The sequence below is a fragment of the Erinaceus europaeus genome, chromosome 15, assembly GCF_950295315.1.
Source record: "Erinaceus europaeus chromosome 15, mEriEur2.1, whole genome shotgun sequence".
In the NCBI taxonomy this organism is placed as follows: Eukaryota; Metazoa; Chordata; class Mammalia; order Eulipotyphla; family Erinaceidae; genus Erinaceus; species Erinaceus europaeus.
This window is the reverse complement of record NC_080176.1, coordinates 77,723,280-77,734,238: the sequence shown is the minus strand read 5'-3', so window position 1 is coordinate 77,734,238 and position 10,959 is coordinate 77,723,280. Positions and strand designations below refer to the sequence as shown.

The window sequence follows — 10,959 nt, the reverse complement described above, 5'->3', positions numbered from 1 at the left end:
TGCACCACCACCTGGACCCCACACACACACCTATAATCACATTTCTCTAGTAAATGTAATGATTTTAAAGTTTTGTTTTGTTTTGTTTCCTAATCATTAGCGCTATCATCATTAGTCCAATATCTCTTTGTACCCTCCTCTCCAAGAAATTGCAGGACTGTGGGTAACCTAGCTCTGGATCCTGCCATAGAGCTTCACACTGTCACCACAACTCTGTCCTGTTATCCTTTAAAAATCGTGTTGACTGAAGATATTTATAACCAAAACACCTCCTCTGAGGGAGAAAATAATGTAAAGAGAGAACATATCAGAACCAAAGTCTGGAAGGAGGTATTGGAGAGTCACATAACACTCGTGCCAGATAAAGACTGGGGAGGAGGGATTACTAAACTGGTGGGGAGGTAGGGGTGGAATAATGATTAATGCTGAAGCATCTCAACATGAGAAAACTCGATTTATCCCATTCTCCAAAAAATAGTGTGTTAGAAATAGGAGGGGGGAGGTATCTTTCCGCAACAGGCGTGGGTCACGCTCCCATTGGCTCTCTTTCTGCCGCCATCCTGGTTCCTAGTTCCCTGCACAAAATGCCCGGTGAAGCCACAGAAACCGTCCCGGCTACAAGAGCAGGAGTTGCCACAGCCACAGACTGAGACAGGGTCTGGGACAGAATCTGATAGCGATGAGTCAGTCAGTACCAGAGCTTGAGGAACAGGATTCCACAGAAGCAACCACACAACGAGCTCAGCTGGTGGCAGCTGAACTTGATGAAGAACCAGTCAGTAAAGCAAAACAGAGCCAGAGTGAAAAGAAGGAACGAAAGGCTATGTCCAAACTGGGTCTTCGGCAGGTTACAGGGGTTACTAGAGTCACTATCCGAAAATCAAAGAATATCCTCTTTGTCATCACAAAGCCAGATGTCTACAAAAGCCCAGCATCAGATACCTACATAGTTTTTGGAGAAGCAAAAGATTGAAGATTTATCTCAGCAAGCACAGCTAGCAGCTGCTGAGAAATTCAAAGTTCAGGGTGAGGCGGTCTCAAACATCCAAGAAAACACGCAAACTCCAACTGTACAAGAGGAGACTGAAGAGGAAGAGGTTGATGAAACCCGTGTAAAGGTTAAGGACATAGAATTGGTCATGTCACAAGCAAATGTCTCAAGAGCAAAGGCATTTCGAGCCCTGAAGAACAACAGTAATGATATTGTAAACGCTATTATGGAACTAACAATGTAACCACCTAGAAAAAAACACTTTGGGGGATGGGGTACTCCAAGAGTATCAGCAGCTTGTGGTTTGAAATTTGTACTGTTTATATCATTAATAAAGTTATGGCTTCTTGTTGGATGAAAAAAAAATAGGAGGGGAGACAAACTTAGAATTTAATCTCTACATAGAAAAATTATTTCATGTGTAGTGTCCCTGATCTGAAAGACACCATATTCCACTGTATCCACAATAATGAAGGCTGGAAAAATAGCTCACCTGGGAAGGCTATTGTTTTGATTTTGCCTCCAGGGGAATCACAGCTCCTTGCTGGCACTACAAGTCTACCACTCTTGGTGGTACCTCTCTCTCCTTGTTTGTTTTTCCTGTTTGATAGGACAGAGAGAAATTGAGAGGGGAGGTGTAGATAACAAGGAGAGAAAGACACCTGTAGACCTGTTCACAGCTCATGAAGTATCCCTACAGCAGATGGGGAGCGAATCCAGATCCTAGCACGGGTCCTTCCGCAACATATTACTATGTACGCTTAACGGGGTGGCCCCTATCTGGGGAGGCTTTACCAGGCGTACCACCCTGGTTTGAGCCTGGCCCTCACTGCCCTTTTTTTTTATTATTGTTGTAGTTATTACTGATGTCGTCGATGTTGGATAGGACAGAGAGAAATGGAGAGAGGAGGGGAAGACGGGGAGAGAAAGACACCTGCAGACATGCTTCACCACCTGTGAAGCGACACCCCTGGAGGTGGGGAGCCGGGGGTCCTTCCACAGGTCCTTGTGCTTCACTCCACTTGCGCTTATCCCGCTGCGCTACCGCCCGACTCCCTCCCTCCATCTATTTCTATCTTAAAAGGCTATCCTGGAGCAATGAAGCCCCAGATTGTGTGTGTGTGTGTGGGGGGGGGTGGCATGGGAAAGAAAGGAGAGGATCCAGTGTAAACTACCCCCTATTCGACTTCCGACCTCTCAATGAAATGACTAACCCTGGAAATGAGAAGAAAGAGAAAGATCAGCTGAAATAAGAGTTTATTAATCAAGAGCTGAAATAACAGATGTCGAGAAGGGTAATGAAACTTGTCTTAGATCTAGCATCAGGGCACATCATTCAGACCATCCGAGCCAACCCACACTGTAAAGTTGCTCAGAACAGGAAAGAGATTTCAGTCCAGGACAAATGTTTTCCAGATACTCACAAAATAGCAACATCTACTTAAAAGCAGAGAGAATTCGCCAGGAACTCATGAACGCCCCCACCCCCTAAAGTGTTCCAAATGTACCACCTACTGCCACATTTCTGGAGAGTCCTGAAAAGAAACAACTGATGTAAAAATTGCAAGCCCCAATGCCAACTTGTTAAAATATTTTCACAGCGAAGTCGAGAGGAGGAGAACATCATTTTCAGTTTACTGCCACAGTTTATTTTACGGTGTGTGAAATATCGCTGACTTGCTGTGTTCTGCATTGGGGTTAATCTTCAATCAAAGATAAAAGAAACCATCTTTGGAAATTTTTTTCTTAATATAAGCAGTTGGAATTTGAATGGAGGCATGATGGTTTCTGTCTGGATTGTCAAGGGCTCAGCTGTGTCAAACTCAGAAAGATGCACTATATGGTGTAATGCATTTAGTTAGTACATTAGGAACAAGGGATCTAATTATAGTTACACATTTTTATATCCCTTGAGCTACTAGTAGTTTACCATGCCTAAATTGTTCATTATTTTCTTTCTCCCTCTCTCTCTCTCTCCCCCCTACAAGCGACCCATTTAGCAAATTACTGGTCTAGTGCACTAAATAGGCCCCAGGTGGCAAAACTAAATTCATATGCTCCCTGCTCATTGGCAGGATAAGACCTTCTGGTCTCTCTTAAAACCTTGCTCTCTCCACTGCCCCCTGCCTACCAGAGTTATCTATCATTCAGACTCTGTGAAGGGCTCAGATGGCTCTGACCTCTTAGGTCCACTTTTCAAAAAAAAATTTTTTTTATATTTATTTTCCCTTTTGTTGCCCTTGTTGTTTTTCATCATTGTAGTAGTTATTATTGTTGTTGTTATTGATGTCATTGTTATATAAGACAGAGAGAAATGGAGAGAGGAGGGGAAGACAGAGGGGGGAGAGAAAGACACCTGCAGACCTGCTTCACTGCCTGTGAAATGATTCCCCTGCAGGGTGGGGAGCTAGGGGCTGGAACCTGGATTCTAATGCCGGTCCTTTAGGTCCACTTTATTATAGCTATGGTTGGAGAGCTTTTCAGAGTCTTGAATCCAGAATTCTTTGTCTTTCTGTGCCTCTAAGAAATGAACCCAGTAAACTATTAGACAAAAAAAAGAAAGTCGTGAAATTCCATCCATTTCCCGTAACTACAAATTACCAAGGCCACTCATTCACCTTCTGGTAGTTGCCAGCATTCCTTTACATCACTCCACCTCAAAGTTTGGCATCATGCGAAGATAATAGCAGTTTTGAAACCAAAGAAAGACCCAACACTGGCCGCCAGCTATAGACCAATTTCTCTCCTCTCCGTGTGTTACAAACTCCTTGAGAGGCTGCTTCTGTCACGTATTTCTCCTCTTACAGAGAAATTCCTATCACCCGCCCAAGCTGGTTTCTGCCCAGGAAGATCTACCTGCGAACAAGCCCTGGCCCTCTCAACTTACATTGAAAATGGATTCCAGAAGAATTTAAAGACTGATGCTATCTTTGTTGATCTCACAGCAGCCTATGACATGGTCTGGCACCGTGGTCTCCTAGTCAAGATCTCAAGATGCCTGCCTCCATGGGTGGCCAACACTATATCGTTTCTTCTCCAAAACAGAAGATTCCGGGTGCATCTGGGTGACAAGTCTAGCAGATGGAGATTTGTCTCAAGTGGCCTCCCCCAGGGCTCTGTTCTGGCTCCTATGCTATTTAATATTTACATCAATGACCTCCCAGAAACTTCTTCAAGGAAGTTCATCTACGCCGATGACATCTGCTGTGCAACTCAGGCATCAAAGTTCGACATCCTCGAGGAAACACGAAAGACATGTCTCTGATATCTGATTACTGTAAAAAATGGCGACTAATCCCTAGCACTGCAAAAACGGTATCATCTGTTTTCCATCTACACCATGCCTCGGCCTCACGTGAGCTTAATGTGCAGCTTGGCGATACGAGAATCCGGCATGAAGCCCAGCCAGTCTATCTTGGCGTTACTCTCGATCACACTCTATCATTTCACGCACATCTCATAAAAACTGCAGCAAAGGTGGGCGCGAGGAATAACATCATTGCAAGACTGGCCAGCTCCTCATGGGGCGTGAGCGCTTCCACACTACGATCATCATCTCTGGCATTATGCTATTCCACTGCAGAATACTGTGCCCCAGTATGGTTCCATAGCCCCCATGTCCACTTGGTCGATTCCAAATTATATTCCTCCATGAGGATGATTTCTGGAACCATCCGTTCCATCCCGGTTCCATGGCTGCCAGTTCTTAGCAACATCACCCCGCCAGATATTCGTCGGGATGCGGCATCATCTAAGTTCATTTCCCACGTCTACGCTCGACCAGACCTGCCAATCTACGCGGATATCTTCGCCCACCCTGTCCAACGCTTGACGTCTCGTCACCCAATCTGGTCCCCTATGCCTACACTGAACTTCTCTGTTCCAGTCTCTTGGAAACAGAGTTGGCAGTCAGCTGAGGTAAAGAACAAACACCTCATCACAGACCCCTGCAAGCGTCCACCCGGCTTTGACCTAGCACGTTATGATTGGGCCCTCCTCAATCGCTATCGAACAGGCCATGGCCGGTGCGCCGCTATGTTCCATCGCTGGGGAGCCAGAGATGACCCGAACTGCCCCTGCAGCTACAGACAGACTATGACCCACATAGTCAATGACTGCCACCTCTCCAGATTCAAAGGAGGTCTCGAAACTTTACATCAGGCTCAACCTGACGCTGTTGACTGGCTGCGGAAGAAGGGCAAACGCTAGAAGAAGAAGAAGAAGAAGAAGAAGAAGAAGAAGAAGAAGAAGAAGAAGAAGAAGAAGAAGAAGAAGAAGAAGAAGAAGAAGAACTACACCTCTACTTAATATTATTGTCACGCCCTGACCTTCCACTTATATCTCTGTGTCTAATTCTCTCTCTTACAAGGCTACCCATCATTGAGCCAAGGTCCACTAGATTGCATTGTGATCTCATTTTAACCTGATGATTACATAAAGACCATTTACAAATATACGAGGTTCCAGGTAGATGCTAATATGGAAGCTGGGCAGTTCACTCCTGCACCCGCAGTAACAATCTGGAAGGTATCAAGCATCTGGATTTCAGAGATAAGTCAGCCCTCAAAATTGGTGACCCAAATAGGGGTCACTATCTCTGTACTCCTTTGCAATACTCTTAGCCTATTTGGTGTCAGGAACTACACTAGGAGCTGAGGATATGGTGGTGGACAAAAAAACTTGCAGATATTGCCTTCAAAACCTTTGTTTATTCATTCACTCATATATAAGAGAGAGGAGGAGGATAGAGAAAACCAGAGAATCACTGGCACATATAATACCAGAGATAAAATTTGGGAACTCGTGTTTATACACTGTGCCACCTCCTGGATCGCCAAAAAAGTATTTTTAAACATTCTAAATATTGGGTGCTGGGCAGTAGCACAGCGGGTTAAGCACGCATAGCGCTAAGCGTGTAAGACTCCCCAGGTTCCCCACCTGTAGAGGGCGTCGATTCACGAGAGGTGAAGCAGGTCTGTATGTGTCTCTTTCTCTCCCCTCTCTTTGTCTTCCCCTTCTCTCTCCATTTCTCTCTGTCTTATCCAACAACAGCTATAACAACAATAATAATAACAACAAAGGTAACAAAATGGGGAAAATGGCCTCCAGGAGCAGTGGATTTATAGTGTAGGCACCAAGCCCCAGCAATAACCCTAGAGGGGAAAAAAAAAAAAGATTCTAAATACCATAAAACACTATAAAAACACATTTTCATGCAAAAATAGCAGGCGAGGCAAGCCTTAATATAGTAGGTAGTCTCTTTAAATTGAACAAAGTTACATTACCTTGTCCTTTTTTCTCATGTACTCACACATTGAGAAAAATACCTTCCTAAGCCAGTACCAGATCTGAGGTGGGCATTTGAGAACCAAAGCACCAGAGTCTCTGAGCAGTTGCTGTCTCTAGTGTTGTTCCATTCTAAAATCAGCTAGACAGTGTGGTCAGGGAAGTTTCAGAGTGGGGACTTCCAAGGAATTTAACAATGTACAGCCACCTGCTACCAGATGGATTAAAACATGATAAGGGAGTCAGGCGGTAGCACAGTGGGTTAAGTGCACGTGGCACAAAGCACAAGGACTGGCGTAATGATCCAGGTTCAAGCCCTGGCTCCCCACCTGCATGGAAGTTGCTTCACAGGCAGTGAGTCAGGCCTGCAGGTGTCTATCTTTCTCAGCCCCTCTCTGTCTCCCCCTCCTCTCGATTTCTCTCTGTCCTATCCAACAACAACAACATCAATAATAACTACAACAATAAAACAAGGGCAACAAAAGGAAATAAATATTTGAAAAAAAAAAACATGATAAAACACAACTACTGTCCCAGTATAGATACTTACTTGTACCATGCCTCTATGGCAAAAACAGCAGAGCAGAATAATAAAGCAAAGGGGTTCATGCTCAGGTTGAAGTGCTCATAAATTGCATAAAGAAGGCCAGGAGATAGCTCACCTGAAAGAATGTATTAACCCTGAGTTTAAGCCCCAGCACCATATGGAAGCACCATGGACAGCACTGGTGGGAGTTCCCAAGAATGGTGAAACAATGCTGTGGAGTTCTCTCTCTCTTTCTCTCTCTGTCTCTCTCTTTATCTCTCTGTCTCTCTCTCTCTGTGTTTGTGTGTGTGTGTGTGTGTGTGTCTACGAGCGTGTGTGTCTGCTTGTCTCTAAATAAATAAATGAATTATAATGATGACAATTTATCCTTCTTAATCGACTACATATCTGCTTAAAGGAGCCTTCATGTACTATTTCAGAGGAGTTTCATAAAATAGAAGATCTCTCTCTAGTTGTGGCTCTATACTAACTAGTGACATATGACCTTGGGGAGATATTTGCTGTCAGAAACACTTTATTTGCTGGTTTATGAAGTGAAGGATTGAACTAGACAGTGTCTCCAGAGTTTCTTTCCAGCTCAAGATATATATATTTTTTCTGATTCTGGCTTAAAGCAAAAATTGTCTAACTTGGAACATTGACTAACTTTAGGTTAGTCATAAAACAAAGACCTTCATATTCAGAAGTCATGCATTTGGAATAAAGAATCTTTTAAGGCAGAAGCTTGCCATCTAAAATGACTGTAATGCATTTTATATAATGGCAGGCTAATTCTGATATTTATAAAAATGGGAAGGTTCTCAGTCCATTGAAATCTGAATGTGTTATGAGCAGGAACCAACCCATGACAAGTTCCACAGATCCCCAAACTCCATCACATTTCTCTCTCATGGTCATGGATGGGCAGAAATTTTACTAGCACATGGGAAATTCGGCCCACAGAAGCTAGAATGCCAGCCCCAGGGAGCATGTGAGCATGTGTGTACAAAGAAGCCTAGACAAGGATGCTGACAGCAGCCCTGGTTCACAATGACAAAACCTGGAGCCAGTCCAAACACCCATCAACACTGGAAGGGATAAATAAATGCTAGCATACTCCTATGCTGAAGCACTGACACCGCAGCAAAAATAAATGAACCATTACAGCACTAGGTGGTAAGAATGACTCCTCAGGGCACGTTGAGTGAAAGAAGTCGGACACAATCGTGTACTTACCACTTGGCTCCGTTTATATCGTGTTCAAGAACAAGCCAAATTCATTTACATTGTTTAAGGGTGCAATGCAGTTAGACCGACATTGAAGGAAAAGGAAATAAATGACACAAACCAACTGGTAGGAAGTGAGTAGGCTGAGATTTGGAAAGATTGTACAAGGGACATCTGGAATGTCACATGGTTCTGTCTTGACCTAGATGACTACCAGCGGTTCTGTTCTTACATGAAGTGTTCGTTCATCTGTGACTGTGTGCTTTATACACTTTTCTCTTTGGGTTGCATTTCTCAGCAAAGATTTTTTTTTTAATATAATGAACTGGATGCTATTGTTGCCATCTTTTTTTTTATATATCATAATCAAGTTTCAAGTTATGTTGTTTTCTACCACCTGTTTAATCAATTCAGAATTCCTGTGCCATAAACTCTTCTCCATGGTCTTACAAAATTGCCGTAGACATAATCTAAATTTCTATATTTAAAAATATTAAAAAGCATCATGGGGTGGAGTTTACTCAGTGTTGGAGCACCAGACTTGCTTGAGGCCCTGGGTTCAATTCCGTGTACCCCATGACAACAATGGAGACCAAACAAGTGGAACTCTATGAAGTAGTTTTAAAAGCAGTGTTTTGTGCTCATTCTTCTAATAAAAAGAAAAAAGGACGCAAGGACTGTCTTAAGGATCCCAGATTGAGCACCCTGCTCCCCACCTGCAGGGAAGTCGCTTCACAGGCAGTGAAGCAGGTCTGCAGGTGTTTATCTTTCTCTCCCCTTCTCTGTCTTCCCCTCCTCTCTCCATTTCTTTCTGTCCTAACAAGAATGATATCAATAACAACAACAATAAAAAACAAGGGCAACAAAAGGGAAAATAAATAAAATATATTTTTTAATTTTTTATTTATTTTCTCTTTTGTTGCCATATTTTAAAAAATTTTTAAAAAGAAAAAGAAGGAATCACATTTTTTTTTGCCTCTAGGATTATTGCTGAGGCTCAGTGCCTACACTACAAATCCACTGCTTCTGGAGGTCATTTTTCCCATTTTGTTGCCCTTGTTGTGCCTGTTATTGCTATTGTTGTTGTTGTTCAACAGGGCAGAGAGAAATCGAGAGAGGAGGGGAAGGCAGAGAGAGGGGAGAGAAAGAGACACCTGCAGACCTGCTTCACCGCTTGTGAAGCAATTCCCCTGCAGGTGGGGAGCCGGGGGCTCAAACCGGGATCCTTGCACCGGGATCCTTCCGCCAGGATCCTTCTGCCGGTCCTTGCGCTTTGCGCCATATGTGCTTAACTCGCTGTGCTACTGCCCGACTCTCTAGGAATCACATCATTTTAAAGAACTCTAATCAATTCAGCTCCATAAAGACTTGAGTCAGGACCAGGGAAGACACTCCGCTCAGTCTCTGTATCTTCATGCCGCTTTAACTGCTCTACTTGTGCAGGAGACTGTTCTGCTGCAGCCTCTGCTTATCTATCGTCCCCCCTCCAACCACAGCTGAGTAACACTGAAAGCAGGCATCAGAGACCTTTGTATATGAGATTATGAGGAAGTGGAAATGAGGACACATTTAGAAAGTGTCTCTAACTTGCCAGATTCAGCTAATAGAAATACAGGACACCTGGATGTCCAGGATTGACATATTTGGACATGTTTATGTGAAAAAAATAAAGCTCATTGTTCATCTGAGTCTTGAGTTTAACCAGATGCCCTGGATTTTGTCAGTCTCTATGTTATGGGTGCTGGACACACACACACATACTTTTATTATTATAATGGAGAGAGACCAGAGCACCACTCCAGCAAGTGGTCTACATTCTTGGTCACTGTTACATGTGCTTTATAGCTGAATCCCTTTTAGAATTACAAATGACTCCTGGGCAGGAGGAAATAGCACAGTGGTTTGTACAACAGACACAACTCACATCTTTGGCTCTCAGGTTCCAGATTCAATTCCCAACTACCCCCAAAACCAGGATACAGCAGTGCTTTGATTAAACAAAATAAACTAAAAGTAAACCTATCAGTATGTATAATTCTACCATGAGAAAAATTCTGCACTTTCTCTAAGGTCGCATAGATAAGGCAGGAGAAAGCAAGAATAGAGATGTCAGCCTAGAGTGGTGAAGACCTAAAGATGACAAAAGAATGGAAGGAAGGGACAGAGGGAGGGAAGAGAGATAGAAAAACACCACAACACTGAAGTTTCCTCCAGTGCAGTGGAGACTGGACTCAAATCTAGGTCATGTGCATGACAAAGCAGGCGCACTATCCAGGTGAGCTATTTTCCCAGTCCAATTTTATGTGTGTGTTTTCATATAATAAAAAACATGGAGATTAGCAGTAGGTGCAGCAGTAGCTCAGTGGGTAAAGCGCCTTATTTGCATTCATGTAGCTCCATGTCCTATGACTGACACTACGTATACTGAACCAAAGCAATACTCTGGACATGGTGTTTCTCTTATTAAATCTCTAAGTCTTATTAAAAAAAAATAAAGACAGACCTAACTGGTTATAAGTCAAGATGGAAGCTAACCTTGGCTGGGGGCAGTGACTAGAAGGGATTTCTATTTCTCAGATTGTTCGCCCAAGCAGCCTTATAGGTGTGAAAGTTCATAGAGCTGTGTGGTTTTACATAATCATTGAATGAAAGGTTTTGTCTCATGCTGTTGTTGAGGGAAACATTGCAACACTGGATCTGTGTAACACATTCATTACATTGGACTCTGGGAAATAGAAGACAGGTGGGGGGGTGGAGGGTGAGCAGGTGCAGAGAAAGACAGAGTTTAATGAGTCTGTGCACAGGCAGCAAAATCTAGAAGAGGGAGAAGATCAGCATTCACCTTGCCACTTGGCCTGAAGGCCATAATGACTGTGTGCTTAGTGTAAGACAAACGACTTATGCAAAATCACATAGGCCAGAACACATT

At 43.4% G+C, this 10,959-nt stretch overlaps 1 pseudogene; it reads left to right on the top strand.

The window, feature by feature from the left end:
- The first annotated feature begins 551 nt into the window (after window positions 1–551).
- LOC103114318 (nascent polypeptide-associated complex subunit alpha-like) lies at window positions 552–1,276 on the top strand (annotated as a pseudogene).
- Window positions 1,277–10,959: the final 9,683 nt, after the last annotated feature.